Genomic DNA, 24181 nt, shown 5'->3' with positions numbered 1-24181 from the left:
ATCAACAGCCAAATCAATCAAACGAAAGAAAGGATATCAGAGATTGAAAATCAACTTAATGAAATAAAGCATGAAACAAGATTAAATAAAAAAGAGTGAAAAGGAATGAACAAAGCCTCCAAGACATATGGGCCTATGTGAAAAGACCAAACCTATGATCAATCGGTGTACCTGAAAGTGATGGGGAGAATAAAATCAAGTTGGAAAATACACTTCAGGATATTATTCAGGAGAACATCCCCAAACTAGCAAGACAGGCCAACATTCAAATTCAGGAAATATAGAGAACACCACTAAGATACTCCTTGAGAAGAGCAATCCCAAGAAACATAATCATCAGATTCTCCAAGGCTGAAATGAAGGAAAGAATGTTAAGGGCAGCCAGAGAGAAAGGCCAGGTTACCTATAAAGGGAAGCCCATCAGACTAACAGTGGATCTCTCTGTAGAAATCGTACAAGCCAGAAGAGGGTGGGGGCCAATATTCAACATTCTTAAAGAAAAAAATTTTCAATGCAGAATTTCATATCCAGCCAACCTAAGCTTCATAAGCAAAGGAGAAATAAAATTCTTTGCAGACAAGCAAGTGCTGAGGGATTTTTGTCACCACCAGGCCTGCCTTACAAAGCTCCTGAATGAAGCACTAAATATGGAAAAGAAAAACCAGTACCAGCCACTGCAAAAACATACCAAAATATACAACCAATAACACTATGAAGAAACTGCATCAACTAATGTGCAAAATAACCAGCTAGCATCACGATGACAGGATCACCTTCACATATAACAATATTAATCTTAAATATAAATGGGCCCCAATTAAAAGACACAGACTGGCAAATTGGATAAAGAATCAAGACACATCCATGTCCTGTGTTCAGGAGAACCATTTCACATGCAAAAACACAGATAGGCTCAAAATAAAGGGACAGAGGAGTATTTACCAAGCAAGAAAAAAAAAAAAAAAAGACAAGGAAGGGCATTACATAACGGTAAAGGAATCAATGCAACAAGAAGAGCTAACTATCCTTATTATATATACCCCCAATACAGGAGCAACCAGATTCATAAAGCAAGTTCTTAGAGAAAGACAAAAAGACTTAGACTCCCACACAGTAATACTGGGAGACTTTAACACCCCACTGTCAGTATTAGACAGGTCAATGAGACAGAACATTAACAAGGAGATTCAGGACTTGAACTCAGCTCTGGACCAAGCAGGCCTAATAAACATCTACAAAAATCTCCACCTAAAATCAACAGAATGTACATTCTTCTCAGTACCACATAGCACTTATTCTAAAATCAACCACAGAATTGGAAGTAAAACACTCCTCAGCAAATGCAAAAGAATGGAAATTATAACAAACATTCTCAGCCCACGGTGTAATCAAATTACAACTCAGGATTAAGTAATTCACTCAAACCGCACAACTACATGGAAACTGAACAACCTGATCCTGAATGACTACTGGGTAAATAACGAAATTAAGGCAGAAATACATAAGTTCTTTGAAACCAATGAGAACAAAGACACTATGTACCAGAATCTCTGTAACACAGCTAAAGCAGTGTTAAGAGGGAAATTTATAGCACTAACTGCCCATATCAGAAAGCTGGAAAGATCTAAAATCGACACCTTCACATCACAATTAAAAGAACTAGAGAAACAAGAAGCTAGCAGAAGAAAAGAAATAACTAATATCAGAGCAGAACTGAAGGAGACAGAGACACAAAAAATCCTTCAGAAAATCAATGAATCCAGAGTTGTTTTTTCGAAAACATTAACAAAATAGATAGACAACTAGCCAGATGCCAGATTAATAAAGAAGAAAAGAGGGAAGAAAATAGACACAATAAAAAATGATAAAGGGGATATCACCACTGATCCCATAGAAATGCAAACCACCATCAGAAAATACTATAAACACCTCTATGCAAATAAACTAGAAAATCTAGAAGAAATGGATAAATTCCTGGACACATACATCCCCCCTCAAGACTAAACCAGGAAGAAGTTGGATCCCTGAATAGACCAATAACAAGTTCTGAAATTGAGGCAGTAATTAATAGCTTACCAGCCAAAAAAAGTCCAGGACCAGATGGATTCACAGCCGAATTCTACCAGAGGTACGAAGAGGAGCTGGTTCCATTTCTTCTGAAACTATTCCAAGCAATAAATAATGAGGGATTCCTTCCTAACTCATTTTATGAGGCCAGCATCACCCTAATACCAAAACTCGGTAGAGACACAACAAAAAAAGAAAATTTCAGGCCAATATCCCTGACGAACATTGATGTTAAAATCCTCAATAAAATACTGGCAAACCAAACCCAGCAGCATATCAAAAAGCTTATCCATCAGGATGAAGTCAGCTTCATCCCTGGGATGCAAGGCTGGTTCAACATAGGCAAATCAAAAAATGTAATCCGTCACATAAACAGAACCAATGACAAAAACCACATGATTATCTCAATAGATGTAGAAAAGGTCTTTGATAAAATTCAATATCTCTTCATGTTAAAAACTCTCAATAAACTAGGTATTGATGGAACTAATCTCAAAATAATAAGAGCTATTTATGACAAACCCACAGCCAATATCATACAAAATGGGCAAAAGCTGGAAGCATTGCCTTTGAAAACTGGCAAAGACAAGGATGCCCTGTCTCACCACTCCTATTCAACATAATATTGGAAGTTCTGGCCAATATTCTGGCCAATATTTGAATAAAATATTGGCCAATATTCTGGCCAATATTTGAATAAAGGTATTCAAATAGGAAGAGAGGAAGTCAAATTGTCTCTGTTTGCAGATGACATGATTGTATATTTAGAATACCCCATTGTCTCAGCCCAAAATATCCTTAAGCTGATGAGCAACTTCAGCAAAGTCTCAGGATACAAAATCAATGTGCAAAAATCACAAGCATTCCTATACAACAATAATAGACAAACAGAGAGCCAAATCATGAGTGAATTCCCATTCACAATGGCTACAAAGAAAATAGAATACCCAGCAATACAACTTACAAGGAATGTGAAGGACCTCTTCAAGGCAAACTACAAACCACTTCTCAAGAAAACAAGAGAGGACAAAACCAAATAGAAAAACATTCCATGCTTATGGCTAGGAAGAATCAATATCATGAAAATGGCCATACTCCCTGAAGCAATTTATAGATTAAATGCTATTCCCATCAAGCTACCACTGACATTCTTCACAGAACTAGAAAAAACTACCTTAAATGTCATATGGAACCAAAAAAGAGCCCATATAGCCAAGGAAATCCTAAGCAAAAAGAACAAAGCTGGAGGCATAACGCTACCTGCCTTTAGACTATACTACAAGGCTACAGTAACCAAAACAGCATGGTACTGGTACCAAAACAGATATATAGACCAATGGAGCAGAATAGAGGCCTCAGAAATAATGCCACACATCTACAACTATCTGATTTTTGAGAAACCTGACAAAAACAAGCAATGGGCAAAGAATCTCCTATTCAGTAAATGGTGCTAGGAAAACTGTCTAGCCATACGCAGAAAACTGAAATGGACCCCTTCCTTACACCTTATACAAAAATTAACTCAAGATAAATTAAATACTTAAATGTAAAACCTAAAGCAATAAAAACCCTAGAAGAAAACTTAGGCAATACCCTTCAGGACATAGGCATGGGCAAAGACTTCAGGACTAAAACTCCAAAAGTAATTGCAACAAAAGCCAGAATTGACAAATGGCATCTAATTAAACTAAAGAGCTTCTGCACAGCAAAAGAAACTATCATCTGAGTGAACAGGCAACCTACAGAATGGGAGAAAATTTTTGCAAACTATTCATCTGACAAAGGGCTAATATCCAGAATCTATGAGGAACTTAAACAAATTTACAATTAAAAAACAACCCCATCAAAAAGTGGGTGAAGGATATGAACAGACACTTCTCAAAAGAAGACATTTATGTCGCCAACAAACATATGGAAAGAAGCTCATCATCACTGGTCATTAGAGAAATGCAAATCAAAACCACGATGAGATACCATCTCAGAAATACCATTTGACCCAGCAATCCCATTACTGGGTGTATACCCAAAGGAATACAAATAATTCTACTATAAAGACACATGCACACATATGTTTATTGCAGCACTATTTACAATAGCAAAGACTTGGAACCAACCCAAATACCCATCAATGATAGAAGGATTAAAAAAAATGTGGCACATATACACCATGGAATACTATGCAGCGATAAAAAAAGAATGAGTTCATATCATTTGCATGGACATGGATGAAGCTGGAAACCATCATTGCCAGCAAACTAACACAGGAACAGAAAACCAAACACCATATGTTTTCACTCATCAGTGGGAGTTGAACAATGAGAATACATGGACACTGGGAGGGGAACATTACACTCTGCGGCCTGTCAGGGGTTGGGGGGCAAGGGGAGGGAGAGGGTTAGGACAAATACCTAAAGCATGCAGGGCTTAAAACCTTTATGATGGGTTAATGGGTGCAGCAAACCACCATGGCACGTGTATACCTGTGTAACAAACCTGCACATTCTGCACATGTATTCCAGGACTTAAGGTATAATAATAATAAAAAATGAAAGCGACACCGTTTAAATAAAGCTTTAAACAGGTAAAATTAATCTTTGGTGACAAAAAATAAAAAGGGTACTTTTTGCTCAGTAGTGATTAAAAAAAAAAAAAAAAACAGAAAAGTGCTTTCCTCTGGGTCAGTGAGTGGGAGTGGAGATTAACTGGAAAGAGGCATGCTGAAACCTGGTCTGATGAATTCTGGTCACACAGACCTATGCATTTGTCAAAACTCATTGTTTTGTACTCTTACAATTTGTACATTTTGCATTGCTATTTTTACCTCAATTAAAAACATTACTATAAAAAAGATAATGTCTAATAATTTAACTTCTCTGACTAGGTAGCTCCCTCTTTCATTTAGCAATCTTAAGCATAAAAATGGTTAGAAGCACCTGCTGAGCCATAAAGTAAAATAGTTCTCTGAGTCTTTCAAAAGTTATCTTCAAATATACCTTCAAACAAACACTGTAAATATGATTTTCTCCAATAATACTCCTAGTGACACCTGAAAATGTTCGTGTCTAGAAGCAATGCAAGGTGAAATAATTTATAAAACTACATCTCCACTTGGTTTGTTGTTGTCATACATCTTAATACATGTATTATATGTATTGTAGAGCTGCTAAACACCCTTTCTCTATTTCAATTCCCCTGTCTTGATAAATCGGCTTCATCTGGGCAGCGAGCAAGAAGAATCTGTTGGGTGGTTCAAATTTGGGGCCTTATTTAGGATAGACCTTGCAGGTAACTGCCCATGGCTCAGTAGTCCCTTTGTTGCCAGTGAGGGGCTACTGAACTATGGTTACCTTTGGGGAAAAAAAGGCCAAGCCCAAGCAGCTGCCTAGTTCTCTTGGACTATGGACTGCCTTTACTGGTAGGGCACTGTTGAGCCATACTTCATGGATCTAATTGCAATGGAGAAACAGTTCCTGCAAGATGTCTTTTAACCTGGTTTGATGAGTATTCCAGGTGCTGCCAACACCTGCTTCCTCCTCTTTATCTGTTGGCCTCTCTAGAGGTACTGTATGTAGCCCTGTCATAGGAACTGTCTGTCTCTGCAGCCTCAAAACTAAGGGACTTTTTGGAGAAATACTCTTTTGTATTTTGGTTTGGAATCTGGTCTGGAATCTTGGTTTAAAAGACCTTTTGTTCATCTTTACCTTTTGTGTGTGTGCTTTTATTTACAGAGAGGATTCCCTGAAGGAACTGCTGTTGTAAGTCTAGCAGGCTGTCCTAGTTTGTCTAGTCGGTCACATTCTGTGAGCCCTGAAGGAAGCAAAACATGCCCAACTCAGGGTGACAGTTCACTCTTCTATCTTGTCCAAAGACCATCCATTGAAATGCCTGGTCAGAGGTCATCTCACCCCACTCTAAGTGGATCAAAGGTGACAGGGGCTGCCAAAGGAAAGTTTGAGCCTTGTCAGGTTGATACTTGGTTGCTGAGCAGATGACTGGTATCTGTGTTGTCATGCACATTTTATTCCACCTGGAATGAGAAATGTTAGTTTAGCTCCCCTATGCAGCTGTTTGGGTGGGATCTTGCAAAATTGAGAGGCTTTTGCTGATGGTTCCATAAAATGGGAAAATAAGATTTCTTTTGTAATGTGGCTTGTCCCTCACACCTATGGTGCTGCAAGCAGGGGCACCGAAAGCTGCTCTGCTATTCTGGAAGCTACAGAGAAAGCAAACCCAGAAACTTGTCAAGCCAGAAAAGGGCTAAGAATTTCTTACCAGCCAGGGCTTCTGGCCTCTCTCTGTATGCAAACTGCTTGAGTGAATGGTAAAAGTAACTGTCTCCTCTGCAATGTTTTAATTAATAAGGAAAATGATTCATGAGACTAGTCTTAGGCTGTAGAAAATCCGGTATATCTTGTGCTATAAATTTGTCCGTGTTATTCTGTTACAGAGAGGGGTACCACAGGATAGAACACATGCTGTGAACCCCTATAAGCCTACTGTTCATGCTGGCCCACAGACTGGTGAGATACAAACTTTGCTGTAGGTCCCTGAAAAAGAAAAATCCAGATGAAGTTTCCCTCTCCTCTTGTTTTATGTCTTAGAAAACTTGACCATATGGAGGTACACGCTCATGGTCTTTACTGTCTGGAGGTTGGGAAGTTTCAAGTTCATGTCATGGCTAGCTTTAAGAATTCTCTTAAGCAGTGAAAATCCTTTGCAAGCTCAAAAACGACTGCCTTGGAGTCCTTCTGGGAATAGCAATGGTGACTGCCCCATGCTGTGGCTCACTAGCTAAGGCTTTGTCCTTTCACAATGGTGACCAGTGTTCAATTCCTAGCTGAGGGAATGAATCCTTTCTGGTTTAATACTTGCAGAACTTTTGCCACTGAGTATTTTTCCTGTCATAGATAGCTTCTGATTTCTTGTCTTGAATTTTATTTTCTCTGAGCTACCTTTGGGGCAACTCTAGATCTTGTAAAAACTGCTTGTCATCTCTTTAAAGACACCTCATGCATCCATGGTTAAGTCATAACCTTAGCTAGAGCTTACTGGTTTCATGTGGGAGGTTACTTGTGGTCAAAAATTCAAAAGCCAGAAATACCAGCTGTTTGTCCTGGCTAACGTCTTCTAATAGAATATTTAAAAAGATTTTCTTCTGAGAGATCAGCAGTTAAAAATTAACTGAATTAATGTTTATATTTGGGATATATGTGTACAGATATTGTTTTAAATCCCCTGCTCTTCTTTTGTAAAAACTTCTCAGACAACTGAATTCTGTTTCCCATTTACTCTTGTATGTTCTTCCTTGCTCTTGTATCCAATCTTTTTTACTTTTGTAGACAGGGCAACAAGAAATTACTTTGCATCATGAGAAAAATTAACCTTGATGTATAATAGTTAGATAAGAAATATACTTTTAAAAATGGCTCATGGTAGTTGCTTACAGTGGCAATTTATTACTCTAGGATGACATTCCTTTCTTTGAGTGTTTAAATAAGAAAAGCATGCTCTTGGATACTGAGAAAGTATAGAATAGAGTATGAGCTAATTAAAGAGTGGCCTGATTGGTGTTGGGTTGCCCAGCAGCCTAGAGGAAATGTCCTTTCAATAAGATACACTGTGAAAGCATTGCACTATCTTCTCCCACAGCATTTCCCTTTTGGGGGGCCCCAGGGTTTGCTGTAAAAATTAGATCTTTATCTTGCGGATCTGTTTTGCCTTCCAGCTATACCTGATAATTAGGCCCTAGAAACTGGGCTTTCCTGACCCTTTTCCTGAAAAGACTCCATCCTAAAGCCAATAACCTAGTCAAGAAACTTACATCTTTAAGGAAATCTCCATGTGTAAGAGTGTCTGGTTTTCCTGGCCATCTTGACTGAAATTTTACCCGTACCATTTTTCCTTGGTGTAAATAAAATATGAATTTTCTATTTTGCTTCACTTAAGAATTATCCTTTTAAAGACGCAAATTTGAAACTGCATGCCTGACAATTGTTAGGGCCTGGAACAGGTAATCAAGAGACTGATGGTCTAACATAAGAAAGAGAAACTTAAAAACAGTCAAATAACAAATCTTATCACTCTACCAAATCTGCATCTGTTTGTTTGTGTACTTGAATGTGTCATGTGTGTGATGTTTCACTATCAAAATATATGAAAAAGCTCTAATTAATTGGCTTAAAAATAATAAGTGCTTAAATAAAATATTTTGTCAGGAAAATAGAAACCTAAATGCCTTTTTGTTCATGTCACTCTAATAATCTTTGAAAAATAAAGACAGTTTTAAAGATTTTTGGTAAAACTAAAATGTCTCCAAAATTTACACATTTTGTCTGAATGAGGCAGGTCAGGTACAATTTTTTTGCTAGATGCTCAAGGTTAGAACACTGCTCTACGACTTTTAATAATTGTTCAACTTGGCTGCTTTGGAGCCATTAGAGTCTAGGTAATGCCTAGGGACATGTGGAGTAGCCATGCTCCCTACCAGTGATGGAAAGAGTCTGACACTATCTGCAGTTCTGTCCTGTGTCATAGGCTTCACACACGATACACAATTAAAACTGCTTACACTTAAAATAATAGTTATGTGTTATTAATAAAAAGGTATAGGAACATGTTTTTAAAAGTAATTTTGTCTCATTTAGAGAAATTAAGGATTGTTTCAAATATTTAAAAAATATAGGATAAAACCGAAGGTTTAAGCAAGTTGTAAAAGGCTTGGGAAAGAGTAATCTTGTTTAAAAAAATTCTATGTGGAGCAAGTTGGATAAAATTAAAAATATATTATTTAGTTTTTCCATAAATTGAACATCAAAATAAAAGCACACTGATGCAGGGCCAGAATCTGAGCTCGTGGGTCTCAATAACAGGGTTTTCTTAGAGCATTAATCTGCTCTTTAACAGAAAACTGTAAAGTGTTATAAAAGATTTATGGAAATATTACCATATGGTCAAACTGATTAAGATTGGATATATATGTTTACAAAGTTTTATTAGGAATTGAGTTAATAATATACTAATGCAGAGGTGAAAGTTGTCTTTCTCTTTTTAACAATATTTTCATATAATATTAAAAGATAATGAAAGATTTTTGTTTGCCTTTTGAATAAATGAAAAGAAAAAGAGGGGAAAGAGAAGAGAGATGAGACAAATTCAGTTGGCCTCCCGCTGTCTTTATTGGGTCTTGTTGTTTGGAAAGCTGAGTCTGTCCTTTATCTATGAGTAAAGGTTTTTGCTTTAAAAACCTTTGAAAAGTTTTAAAGTATAATTTTGACTAATAATTTAACTTATACTGACTTTGGATTCTGTATTGTGATATCAAGTATTTTAAACCTTTGATATATGACAAACTTCCAAAATCAAATTCTAAATTCAGTCCTTTTTTGACCTCATTCATCATTTAAGTATTAGGTTCCCTGAAGTCCAGAAAAGACATATTTGGTTTATTTGGAATATTAAAACCATATAGGATACATCATCAAATATAAAATGATGTTTAACTTTCTTTGGGTTATATCATATAAATGTGTTGTTAGTATTTGTTCCAAAATAGTATAAGGTTCCTATATGTTAGGAATATGTTATCAGTAATAATTATGATTGTTATGTTAAATTTTTGTGTGTCACAGAGATGACCAGATTTCCTTGTTGATTATGGCTTTAACTGTCATTGCCTTAAGACTTTTGTCATCCACAGATAATTGTACTGTTTTGATCCCTTTCAAAAGGTGGTTTATAATCAAGCTATAAGACTCTGTGGGTATCTGTTGAATGCAGATTTCTGATAACTTAGGAAATTTTGTCATTGAAATAGAGGAGAAAAAAGGAACTTCTAGGACTCATGGAAAGCTGATGTGTTCATGATGTGGAAAGCTGATATTGGGCTGCTGGCCCAATATCAGGCATAACAGGAGTTAATTACATAGACCAACCTAATAAAAGACCCAAATAATCTTTTCATTATTATTTTGTTTAAAACATTGCTAATTCTTTTATTTTGCAGAGTCTAGAAACCCTTTTTCTTTTGATCTATTTACTGCTTTTAACAATTGGGTAAAGTATATGCCTATGAGCAAAATTTGGAGCATATTTCTTTCTTTCTACCTGATTTCTCCAGAATTTGAAAACTATTTGTAAGTATACCTAATTTATGGTGGAGTAGTTATTTGCATAATAAGTTCAAAAAGAATTTATTTTCTCTTGTAACAGGACACCATTGGAGACACTGGTTGTTTTTACCAGATTTTGACCAGAATAACATACTTTCAGATATAAAAAGACAGCTTTAATGAATTAAAGTTGACTTATGGAGCCAATTAAAGCTACTTGGTTATATCTAAAGGCTCTAGAAAAAGAAGTGAAAATAAAAAAAAGAACAACAACCAAAAGGCTCCTTTGGAAAACTAGTATCATATCTTGTCTATGCAGTCCCTGTACCTGTGGTAAGTAAAGAATGTCACTTTCTGACAGGTCTATGAACTCCATGTTAGCTTGGGACCTTGAGAAGAGAGTCATCTACCCAATTCATAGAGGACTTACAGGCACAGATAAATCTGTGGGTGGGCTCGAGGCTTCAAAAGGCCTAATCTAAGATTGCTTATGAAAAAGTTCCAACAAAGCCAATTTACACAGAGCTTATATGGCAAAGAATTATTCTTGCTCCACTTTATGCAAATAATCAGGTGAAATACAATAAGACTAAGACTTATTTTGCAAATAAGTTTGTCTAACTATGATTTGTCTCTAAGAAAACAGGGGACCGGAGAAAAAATTATGTTTCAGAAGAAAAAATGATAGTACATCTGTTGTTAGATTCTAGCCTTGTCCATTATTTTTGCGTCTTTATTACTTTCTGCAATTCAAACTGAATCCTGAATTCTTTCTTGCCTACAAGTCCCCAAACTAATGCTTTCAACTTTTTCTTCCATTTTTCTGATTTAGACTCAATGAAACTGATACTACCTTTTTCCTGAGGTCCTGCAAGATGAAGCTTATTCCTTGTAATACAAGCAAGAAAAAATGCATCTATTGCTACTGCCCTCCTCCTCTGTAACTAGAGATGCTTTGCCTCCAACGTGTGGATAGATTGTGCCCAAAATTAAGCTTTGGTTTTCTTCTGTTTCCATAGAAATGCCCCTTATTAAAAATCTGCCTTCATCACATATAGAGGCCAAGCCCATCTGCAATGCCACTACCTGGAATGAGACACGGCTGTTTGAACTGATTTATTCTCAAGACTAAAAACTAACTAAAAAGATATGGCAGAGTACATTTAAATTTGCTCTTTGCTGTTTATTCCCATTTGTCTTTCTCAGAACCTGTGCCCCAAATCTCTCTCTGCTAGTGACGCCATGTCGGATTGGTTCTTGGGGTTATATACCTGGATTACAAGGGCTTCAGAACAATTCTACAAGGACTTCTGAAACTAGGATTTTATTCCTTATATTAGGACTCATTATCTTGTAGTCTTCTGTTAACCACCAACCTGGCACCCATGAATACATGTAGACAGCTGCAAAGTAGTTTCACTTTTCTTACCTTGGAGACAACCCCTATCCTAGCTGCAGCCTCTGTCAGCAGGAAGAGGTTAGAACAGCTGTCAGTCTTTTTCCATCTCCGTAGCTCTCACCTTAAGAATAAGGCATGGTGAACCCCAAAAGAGACTATTAAAACTGCCTTTGTAATCGTTTTTCAAAAACAGTGAAAAAAATTATGACAGTAAAAGAGACCTGACCTAACCAACTCTATCATGTCTTTAACCACCAAACTGCCTTCAGTGGTTCCTGGGTGTGGTATGTACTAACTTTGGGAGAAATTCAATTTATTGTTTAAATGATAATAGCTCTTCTCAAAATCTAAACTGCCTCTGTAAAATTAACAAAATGTCATCAGGTTAGGAGGATGTGAGGTGCTTGAATTCATAGCTAAATGATTACCAGCCATTATTTCAGAGGTCACAAGATTTGCAACTTCCCTGTAAATAACATCATTATTGTAAAATCTAAGATTGACCTTTTGAGATGTCTTTTCAGGCATTTCTGATGACCAGATGGCCCCACCCAGAAGCAGACTCAGTACAGGAGCACCATTTTCCACACACCTATGATATTGTCTCCAACCAATCAGTAGCACCCATTCCCTACCCCCACTGCCTGCCTACCTATACTTGAAAAACCCTAGCCTGCAAATTTTCAGGGAGGCTGATTTGAGTAGTAATACAACTCTGGCCTTCCATTTAGCTGGCTCCATGTGTATTAAACTCTTTCTCTATTTCAATTCCCCTGCCTTCATAAATCAGCTTCATTTGCACAGTAGGCAAGAAGAACTTGTACTATAATTAAGATCTGGATGGATTTCAAAGTGTTGTTTGGTTGAAAACTATAGAGAAGTCAATTTTTTATAGAAATTTCTTAGCTGAATAAATAAAACTAGCAATTCTTTATCCAGTGGGCTTTATTAATTAAATTAAATGGAAATAGGATAGGGAAGCACCAATTTCAGATGTTGGATCTTAGATAATATTCCAGGGGAAGCTGTTACAATACACTTGCTTTCATAATTAAATTTATCCAAATTATGCTAGAATATTTAAGGAAAAGAAAAAAATGCAATGGTTAAAAAAATATTCCAAGGGATTAATTTTAATTGTACTATTAATGGTTTTCTTTAAAAGAAAAATGCTCAATAAATGGTCAGAATAGAAATTATGTGGGTCATTGTCAATCTTCAGTGATGTACACATCTGAAAGTGTAGTCAATTGACATCTCAAGTTCAAGGGCAGTTGTTCTCTTGTTACCCCTTTCCAAACCAGTAAATCCAAGTAATTCAATCAAAATATCAACTTCCAAGGTTTGGGTTAAAGTTCACATTCTCTTTGTGTTTGTTTTTTAATGGACAAATTAAAATTGTATATATTCATGGTGTACAGTCTTTTGAAATATGTGTATATTGTGGAATGGCTAAATCAAGCTAATTAACATATGAATTACCTCAAATACTTTTCATCTATTTGTTATAAGAACACTTAAAATCTACTCTCTTAGCAATTTTTCAGTATATAATACATTGTTGTTAATTATAGTCATCATGGGTATAATAGATCTCTTGAACAAAGCTCACATTCTCCTTAATGCCTTCCCTAATACCTACAGACAGAATAAATGTTCTCCACCTCTGGTGTACACAGAGAAATGTATTTGTGTTTTTTTCCATATATATACAAATTTATGCATGTATGCTTTCCTTGTAAGATTCTTTTGCTGGGTGTTCTGTCAGCGACTGTACAATTCACAACCCTTCCACACCCCACAATGGGCCCTGTGACCTCTATGAGCTAAATTACCCAGGCACCCTTTATCTTTTGCTTATAGTTTGCTTTGGCAGGTTATAAAAGGTGGGGAGAACGGAGAGTTAAGAGTAATTATTCTCTCCACTCCTCTCCTACTTGGTCACAGTCCTGGGAAAGATTTCATTGTTCTAACAACACATCTCTTGTTGGGTAAATTCTATTTCATAGCTCTAGCTCTTATCCTTCTAGTTTTTAAGGTAAGTGATATCTTCCCATTATTGCTAGTCCCTGGGTCTGCTGGTTAGTTCTCTTAACCCTATCCATATTCACTAAATTGTTCCTTTACCTAATCTTGTCATACCATTCTCAGTATGCAATCCATTTTCTACTTCAACCCAGCAAGTATACTCCAAAAGAGAAGAATTTAGGCACTCATTAGCTGTTTTCACAGTACTTTATAAAATGCCTAGAATAGAGAGGCACTCATTAAATGTTTTTGAAATATGTCAATGAATAAATGGAAACAGTATTAGGTTAGTTATGGTGGAAGAGGAAAAAATAAGTATAAACAATGGCCTTTGTTCTAACTAGTGAAGGTTACAATCTAAGGAGAAAAGAATACAGTAGTTCATACATTCAAGGCTATATTTGGTAAGTAACAAGTCACAGGCCTCCATGTTCATATTCCAGAAAAGGAACAATCCTTACTATTAGTAAAAAAAGCTACCTAACTCTGTGTTAAATATATGTATATATATATATTTACACGTGTGTGTGTGTGTCTACACACACGGAGAGACAGAGAGATTCAGTAATCTCACAAATTTCACATAAGGTAAACAAAGATAAAAAGAACAACAAACCAACACTTCCTTGCCTCATGGGTGTGCTGGCAGCTTTGATTAGTTAATATTTATAAAGCACTTTGAAAATGAAAAGTGCTAAACATTATCTAACAGCTCTGTAAATGCAAATTTGTCAGGTCTTATGAAATTTAACAGAAATTAGAGAGTGACAAACTACTCTCTCTCACACACACATACACACACACACACACACACACACAAAAGCTCAACCAAGGCTTTGCATTTAGAGGGCAGAGAATCAAGCTAATCTATATCCCACCCCTACTATATCTATATCCCCACTCCCACCAACACACAGGCTGCAGAAACGTTTAATTTAAAGCCTGAAAGATAAAGCACTTTGTAACAGCATGTAAATCCATGTTTTATTAAAGCCTGTTAATTACTATGCAGAAAAATGCAAATTGCAATAAAACACATCAGAAGCGGATTCATCTCTGCTCTGTTCTCGGTGGAGCAATTACCACACACCTTGCTTTGGCAGGTGGGGATAGAATTTAACTGAGCCGGGTTAGGGGGTAGTTTTACCTCTTGTCTGCAGAAACTGCAGAATCTTCCAGTCATTTCCTTCCACCACTCAGAGGTACAAAATTTCCCCTCTGCCATTTTTTTAAGTTGTATTTTTAAAATGCTGATGCTTTCCTCTTCATTGACTTTAATATGCTTAGTCTAAGAGGCTTGCCTGGCCAGATAACCTTTTCACACAAAACAAAGGAACTTACATACCATAGCATTTCTCTCTAACTTGTCCATTAGTTAGAAGTCTTGGATTTAATATCATTAAGCTTGTCCCTTTGTATCATTTTATTTATTCAGAATTTATGTATATAAACTAGACATGCGATTAAATAGCCAGAACCATGGCCTTAATTTTTCAGCTATTAGGTCAGGATATGAGCTCAGGTTTATTGAGGTTTTTTTATTTGTCATAGACACGAAAAAGGCATGTAGGTGACAAATCCTCCTTAAAGAGTACTGGAATAATGATAAATAATATCTACTGAAATTGAATGCAAACATACAGAAAATAAGGGAAAAAGTGAAGGAATCGAGAAAATGCAATACCAAACGAATTCTAAGAAACACTGTATGAAAAAATATATCTAAAAAATAATAGTAAACCAATTCTTCAACTGCCTTGAAAATGGAAGTTTTTAGGAACTAAGGTAGAGAGGAAGAAGCAGAAGCTATTATTGCCATTATAATCCATAATCTTATTTTATACTGGAGTTTGTGGAACTCTTTCATTTCAAAGGAGGCCTTAAAAGGCTTCACTGCTATGCATTTTGTTAAATAAATAAGGCATAATAAATAAAGTACAGATAATAATATATCGTACAAGCTCTAAAAAGTTAAATAGGCCTTTAAGGCTCAGTGATTTTTAATATATTAAGCAATTGGGTATCCGTGACAAAATAAACTGAAATTGCTGCAATTTTGTATGGCTGATATCTTGAACACTTAGTAGCTAAGTGAACTTTCAGTGCATATAGTTTGTTATTTATGAGTAATAGAATGCATATGATAATCAACTTTTCCATTTCTCAAGCAATGGGTTTTAAAGATCAAACGAGACACCACATGTGGAAGTGACTTAAAACTGTAACGAACTCTACAAATATTAAGTTTTATTTGGTGTTTCAAATAATGTAATACCTTTGGAAAAAGAACAAAATATCAACCTATTCACATTTAAATTTCCAAGCCAGTGATAATAATCATCATCACCATTCTTTCTTGTGATTTAATCAAACATCCTTTTCCAATCCACGTCTTCATATTAAAACAGCCTGTAAGCAAAGATTCCCCCCAATGCACACATACCCATAAAAAAATAAAGGGTATGAGGGAGAAGAGCAGGTTTCTTGTCTGGCATCTCTGATATGTGCTTCTGTTTTATTCTTCAATTTGGAATTTTCTGAGAATAGGCAACTAACAGAGAAATTTTCTTGTATGCAAATACATATTTCTTTAAAATATGTGGTTGTGTAATAAGTGAATAATTCCCCCAAAGTGGCTATCTCCCATGTAATTATCTTCCCCACTCCCAATAACTATAATGGTCCTCAATACTCTAATGATTTTATGAAGAATAAAATACTGGTGTCCTAAGTTACTTATCAGAATGTACTTTCCAGTATAAATAGTATTATGAATGGTAGCTACATATATATTTAAAATACTTCCATTGACTCCATGTATTAAGTGTGTGTCTGTGTGTGCGTGTGTGTGTATATATATACATATATATATACATATGTAATTTCATTAGTTTTCTGAGGTTAATATTGAACAAATTATTAATTTAACTATTTGCTTAATAAACTTTTTAAAATTTGTAATACAACTTTACAAATCAACTGTTTTTGTGTATATCATGCCAAGTGTCAGGTTCCAGACCATGCTGAGGTCTGAGGCGAGTGGGTGGATGAGTGGAGGATAGATGAAAGAACACTCAAGGGGGGCCATGGGCAGGTGAAATGTGGTTTTATTCAGCAGCTCTCTCACACTATCTGCCTTTGTCTCAGCTGTCTGCTCTGGTTGCAGCCACTCTTAGCAGCCAGCTCTGAGGCTCCTATGACTCCCACACATACAGCTGCACTCTCTGGCACACTTGCTAGTTCCTGGCTCCCTCCTGTCCATCTGCAAGACAGCAAGCTCTCTTTTACAGGGTCAGCACATTTCTTTCTCTCTCAGGGCACATGCCGCATGTACAGTGTCAGCAGGACAGGTCCACCTTTTACAAACAAACTCCAGCAACATGCAGAAGGTCCCCTGTGAGTGTTTGGTCTTGCCTAACAAATCTTAAAAGAAAGACCAAAGCAGGTTAAACTTTTTGTAAGTAACTCAGTTGAAGTCCAGAAAAAAAGCTGAAGCATATTTATAGAAATACAAAAATATCTGTAATCCCAGTGATTTGGGAGGCTGAGGCGGGTGGATCACGAGATCAGGAGATTGAGACCATCCTGGCTAATACGGTGAAACCCCGTCTCTACTAAAAACACAAAAAATTAGCCGGGCGTGGTGGTGGGCACCTGTAGTCCCAGCTACTCGGGAGGCTGAGGCAGGAGAATAGTGTGAACCCGGGAGGCGGAGCTTGCAGTGAGCCGAGGTGACACCACTGCACTCCAGCCTGGACGAAAGAGCAAGAATAAAAAAAAAAAAGAAATACAAAAATATCTAGCACCCAAGAAGGCAAAATTCATAACAATTGGCATCCAGTTAAAAATTATCACACATGCAAAAAGCAGAAAAATGTGACCCAAAATATGGAAAAAAACACCAGAATTTAAAATAACCCGTCTAAAATAACCCAGAATTGATAGAAATAGTAGAACTGAATTAAAGACAAAAATATTGAGAGAAGTATTCATTCCATATTTCACACATTAAAAAAGTTAAGTAGACACAAGTAAGATACAAAAAAACCCAAATCAAAATTTTAGAGATTAAAATGAAAATGTCTGAGATGAAAAATACATTCACAAAGATAAATGGCTGATTAGACATTCCAGGAAAAAAGATTACAGAAATAAAATATATAGGCAAGAGCAATTATCCAAAATGAAACATAGGAAGAAAAAATAATTAAAAGAAATAAACAGAACAGCAGTGGGCTGTGAGACAACTACAAAAGCCTAACACCTGCAGTTGGAGTCCACGAGGATGGGAGAGAGAGAGATCAGATATATTATTTAAAGAAGAGCTAAATGTTTTCCAAATTTGAGAAAAAGCATATGTCCACATATCTAAGTAGCTAATAAACTCAAAACACAAGAAACAAGAAGAAAATTACACCAAGGCACATCATAATCAAATTGTACAAAACAAATTATAAGAGAAAAATCATAAAAGCAGTTACAGAAAAAGAATCATGTCCAGAGGGAAAAATAAGAATAACTGTAGCTTTCCATCAGAAACGATATAAACAAGAAGATGGAACAACACTTTTAAAGTACTGAAAGCAAAAATCTGCCAACCTAGAATTCTTACATTGAGTAAACATACTTTTCAAAATGAAGAACTAAGGACATTTTCATACATTAAAAATGCAAAGTGTTCATCAGAAGCAGATGAACATGCTAAGAAACATTAAATAAAATTATTTACATTGAAGGGAAATAATAAATGTATATCTGGGTCTACACAAAGGGATTAAGAGTACCAAAAATAACTGAGTAAATATTTTAAAAATTTCTTTATTATTTAAACCACTTTAAAAAGATAACTGACTATTAAGAGCAAGAATACAATATATTGTAGAGTTTACAATGTGTAAAAGTAAAATATATGACAATGAAGCCTAGAAGGGGAGACATACAATTATACTGTTGTAAGGTTCTCATTCTATATGCGAAGTGGTATAATATCATGTGAAGTAGACTATGACAATTTAAAGGTGTGTGATACAAACCCAAACCAACCACTAACATAGCAAAACAGAAAGTTATAGCTAATAGCTTACAAAGAAAGAAATTATTTAAAATACTGAATAATTAAAAAGATGGAGAAAAAGAGAATAATGGGAAGAAAACATAGTAGAGTAAATTTAAAAAAAACAAAAAACAAGATGATAAATGTAAACATAATCGTATCAATAATTTCTCTAAATACAAATGGCCTAAATACCTCAAATAAATGTGCCACTTAATATACCCAGGTTCTCAAATTTTCATTTGTTCAAAACAAACCTATAAAAAGACTGCTGCTATCATGACATTTTACAGATGTTCAGTGAAATTGTATTATTTCCTTTGTTTTTGTTTGAGGTAACTAGCAACCCTAGACCCTAAGAATCAGAATAACTGCCTCCTATAGGGGAAATGCTTTGTATGTCTAAGACCATTACAGTCAGCTTCTACGATCATGTCATAATTATCACAGGAAAAGTGTATATTTATTCACACTGATAAATGTACACCCTATAGAAACCATGTCTTATTGGTTTATGTATTTGTGATAATTTTTAAATTATGCTGCCAAATCTCTAATTCTAAATTTGTTGTCTACACAGTCCATTTGTTTTCTTGAATCAAGTTTTACCCACTGAATGCAGTTGCTCAAATAAACGTGGCCTTACTGATTAGTATAATCACAGACAATATACTCAGAGAAATTTCCCACTTAATGTGAGAATAATTCATCAGTGTCTACATTACCCTTACCACATCTTGCTCATGCGTAAGTGCATTCATTCATGTTCTTTGGCTTACAAATTGAAGATTAGCTGGCAAATGGAATTGAGTTAAAAATGTGACTTAGGCAGGTAACAAATAAGCAGATGTTTAATTGGGGAGGTAACGTGTGAGGTCAAAGGCATCAGGCAAGGTGTAAACAAAAGTTGTGATCTTAGTACCAACTCTGCAAAACATTATCCTTTAGAGTAGAAAACTGATGTTACATTGAGACCTGGTATGTGGTAAGCACTGTCTATTCATAGCCTCTTTTAATCCTCGCAGAGTAAGATACTTCTGAAATCTTAATTGGTGAGGTTTCTATTCACAGTATTCCTTTCTATCTTCTGGCCACCTCCTCATTGAGCCAGTCATTTGAATGTTCACTACTCATAGAAAGGATGACACATAAGGTCACAGAAACAAAGGATGATTCTTGGTTTTGGGATTTCAAACATAGGGCTCAAGGATGTGTGAAAACTTATGCAATGTAACTATATTAGGTAAAAATGATGAAGGAGAGATAATCTGCCCATTCAGGGACTCTAAAGGAGGTGAGGAGATGAGAAAAGATGCAAGGGATATAAAGAGAAAAATGGAGATTGGTCTGGATTAGGATGAGACCAGACTTACAGGAAGCTTGTGGAAAGGAGAAAAGTCACCATCCAGGGATCACTTACTTTCACTTTAAGGCACACCATTCAGTGCCCGTACCAAGAAGCTCCATAAGAGCAGAATCAGTGTTCACAAACTGTTTAGGCTCCATCTGAATAAGTACACTCACCACCAGGACCTAAGAAATACATAAATTTTCATTTCTAGTGGCTTTCACTGAGGACTTCACTTTGATGGTAGTCAATGTCATACCAGCTGACTATTCAGAGTCCCTGGCTAATTTCACTGCCACCTTTTCACCAGCAAAGTAGAGCTTTACGTCTTTGGTTTCTGGACTTGAGGAAGGCTCCTACGTTTGTACTTGAGTGAGACTAAGTGAGTCAGTTTCAGATTTCTCCTAACCCAAGTTAGAGGTAAAACACAACACTATTATAGTCAAAACAGCCAACTGTGTAACTGCTGTAATTCTTACAACACATAGAATAAAACTAGGATTCAGAAGAGTTAATTTGTTCTAGTTCAGTTCCATACCCTCTTTTTTACTATAACTATTAGTTTTGATTTCAATGACAGAAAATATCAAAGAATTAATCTTTTATGGGAAGAAATTTGCTCAATTGCCAGGTTTTTTGTTTGTTTGTTTGTTTGTTTGTTTGTTTGAGACAGAGTCTCGCTCTGTCACCCAGGCTGGAGTGCAGTGGTAAGATCTCGGCTCACTGCAAGATCTACCTCCCAGGTTCACGCCATTCTCCTGCCTCAGCCTCCTAAGTAGCTGGGACTACAGGCGCGTGCCACCACACCCGGCTAATCTTTTGTATTTTTAGTAGAGATCAGATTTCACTGTGTTAGCCAGGATGGTCTCGATCTGACCTCGTGATCAGCCTGCCTCGGCCTCCCAAAGTGCTGGGATTACAGGCGTGAGCCACCGTGCCTGGCAGCCAGGTTTTAAATATCTCCTAAGTTTCTGAATTATGAAATAAACAAACTAAACTTCTAAGTAATTCATGGAAAAAAGAATAAGCAAAATTGTTTATAAAAATATTTAGGATAACATGAGGAATTAGAAGACAGACCCTACACATTCTATATCATAAAATAATAAAATAAACATTATGCCAGTCTTTGAAATTCCAATTAATAAGAAAATTTTATAGAGCAAAATAATTTTCAAATTCCATTCAATAATTGATTAGACCAACGATTGAAAATTTTGTCCTATGAAGAGCCAGATACTAAACACTTTACTCTTGCAGGCCATAGTCTCTGCCCCAACTACTCCACTTTGCTACTGTAGTATGGAAACAGCCATAGACAATATTTAAAAAATGAGTGTGGCTTTTTCCCACTAAACTTTATAGCAAAACCTTATAGTGGGCTAGATTTTGTTTTTAGGCTTTTAGGCCCTAATTTGACAATCTCCTGATTAGAAAATAGCTGTTATAAACATAATAAAAAATATAAATACATAATAAACTCTATTTCCAGGTCATTTTAAAAGTGAGTTTGCCAAATCCTGACAGAATGGATAACCTCACATGCAACTATTCCTAAGTAAAGAAAAAACCTGTAAGATTCAAAAATCTTTTATGTTAGCACAAACTTTACATCAAATCTAGATAAAGTACTATGAGATTGGGTGATTCTAGACCACTTTCACTTAGGAGTAAAATGTCGTAAGTAATTAGTAAACCAAATCTAGCCATATATTTCAAAAAGAACATAGCACAACCAAATTGAGTTTACAGAGATTAAAATAGGGAAATCATATGAACATATTAAAAATGCAAAAAAGAATCAAATATAACATTTGGATGTGATAAAAACTCTTAGCAAAGTAGGAATAGAATGTAAATACCTTATGCAGTAAAAAGTACAGACCAAGACCCCACAGAAGTTCTATAGTCAAAGATCAAACTATAAAAGTGTTCCCATGAAAATAAGAGATGAGAGAAACATAATGAGTACTACTTCAACATTTTACTAGAAGGGCCGGGTAACACAATGAGACAAGATGAGTTAGATAAAGTTCAGAAGGAAAGAACCCAAATTATCATTATATCTCAAATATGTGTGTCTTCAAAAAGAATTCAAGAGAATTTATAGATAAATATGGAAAATGAAAAGAGAGTTCAGCAGGTTTGCATGATATAAACCCAATCTTCAAAACTGAATAGCATTTTTTAATATCAGAAACTACTAACTTGAAAACATTATAATACTTTTCAAAAAGCATTCCATTCATAATGACCACTAAATACTATGAGGATTCTTGGAATAAATATAAAAGTTAGTAAAGGAAAAATATGAGACAATATTATAAAACTTCACTGAAGAATAAAAATAAAAATGGCATAACTAAGTAGAGAATAATTCAGTGCTTATGATAAAATAAAGCAATATTTTAAAATTGTTGCCCTATTCACATACATACAGGCCAAATTAATCTGAATGTATGCTTTAATGGTATTAGGTATTCATGTAATACATTCGTTAGTAAATTTGCAATTGTTTTTTTAAATCATCCAAAACAGTATTATTGGTTTCAGTAAAATCCCTTGTACCATGTAATCAGTACCAGGGCATAACTCTTCTAATATCGGTCAGATTTTTCAAATGTTTAATACTTTCTTAAAACATAAAGCACACATTGACATAGGCATTTATTATTTTTTCAATTAGAAAACAAAATATGTTTATTGTAAAATACACAAAAAACATTTTGAAAATACATAAAAGTACAAGCAAGAAGAAAAAAAGTCACCCATTATTTTGCCATCCCTATAAGCAGTGCATGTATTTTTAGTTTATATTTTTTGTTATTTTTATAGACACATTTATTTTATTGATTTTTATATTTCTTCGATAAATGTTTTCAGATACTATCCTACATTAAAATGGATAATCCAGAAGTGTTAAAACATGTATTTCTGTAACTAAGCATAAGTCTACTGAGCAGCCATCTGCTTATAAAGTGTGACTTAATGAATCCACAGGGCAAAGTCAGTAGTGAGGTGTACTCTGGAGATACCTGCACAGCAAAGTCAGAATATACGGGCATTTTAAAAATATTTTGTTCTAATTTCATTCTTATTAGTAGCTCTCTGCTCGCAAATATTTTTACTCAGAAACAGTTTGAAGTAAACATGTATTGCTTTGACACACAGCTAATTTTAAATTCATTATTTTTTGTTTTTGCCAGTTACAAATCATTTTCTGTTGTCATATTATTTCAACAGAAAAGGGCAAATCCTATTTCTTTTTTCTTGAAAACAAGTGACTAAGCCTCCATTCAATGACACACCCATGAGAAATGTTTTGCAATAAATAACAGCTCAAGGGAACTAAAATCCCCAAGTAGAATTCAGAAACAGCACTGTTGTCTTGTGCTAAATAACATATTTGGCATGTTGTGAAAATACCAGAACTATGCATACTATATGATCATGGTTCTCAGTTTTATTTCACTTGATCAATTTATTGTGTGTTATGAGGCATCAAAAGTAATTTGTGTTTATGTACTTGATAAATTGTGGTAAAAACCACTGGTGCTCATCAAGTATCTACATACTCCTTATGTTTTCCTAGCCACAAAGCTTCTAGGTGGGGTCACACAATAAACTTTTGCAATGGAACATCAAAAGAAGGAATGTAGGATGTGTCACTTGTTACTGAAGCAGTTAAGAATGAGCATTTTCCATCCTCCCTCTTTCTTCACAATTAGAAACCAAATACACATAGGTCACAAAGTTCTAAAAGGAAACAGCCTAAGTTCTTAATTCTTGAAAGATAATTGTGCTGCAGAACCTTCTGCTCTTCATGAAGAAATAAATAATATTTTTGATGAGCCAATAAAAGATAGGTATTTCTTTCTTACTACAGTGTAGTCTAGTTGGATCGTTTGGTATTGTCGTATTGTTTTGTAGTAGTTCAAGTGTGTGTGTGCATAGGAGAATGCATATGGAAACTGAGTAACCAGAGGAAAAGATTGTGCCCATTACCAATTTAGCTCCTCTCGGCTCCAGATTCACTCCTTGGTGCTGGCTCTGACATAATGACCTAGAATCTAAACGTTTCTTCTTAACAGCAAGAATCATGTTATTTTTCATCAATAGAGGGCGGAGAGAGATATTACATGAGAAAGGGACCACTCTTCCTGGTTCTGGAGTGCTCC

This window comes from Pongo abelii, chromosome 2 (genome assembly GCF_028885655.2).
Source record: "Pongo abelii isolate AG06213 chromosome 2, NHGRI_mPonAbe1-v2.0_pri, whole genome shotgun sequence".
Classification (NCBI taxonomy): Eukaryota; Metazoa; Chordata; class Mammalia; order Primates; family Hominidae; genus Pongo; species Pongo abelii.
This window is presented reverse-complemented; position numbering follows the sequence as displayed.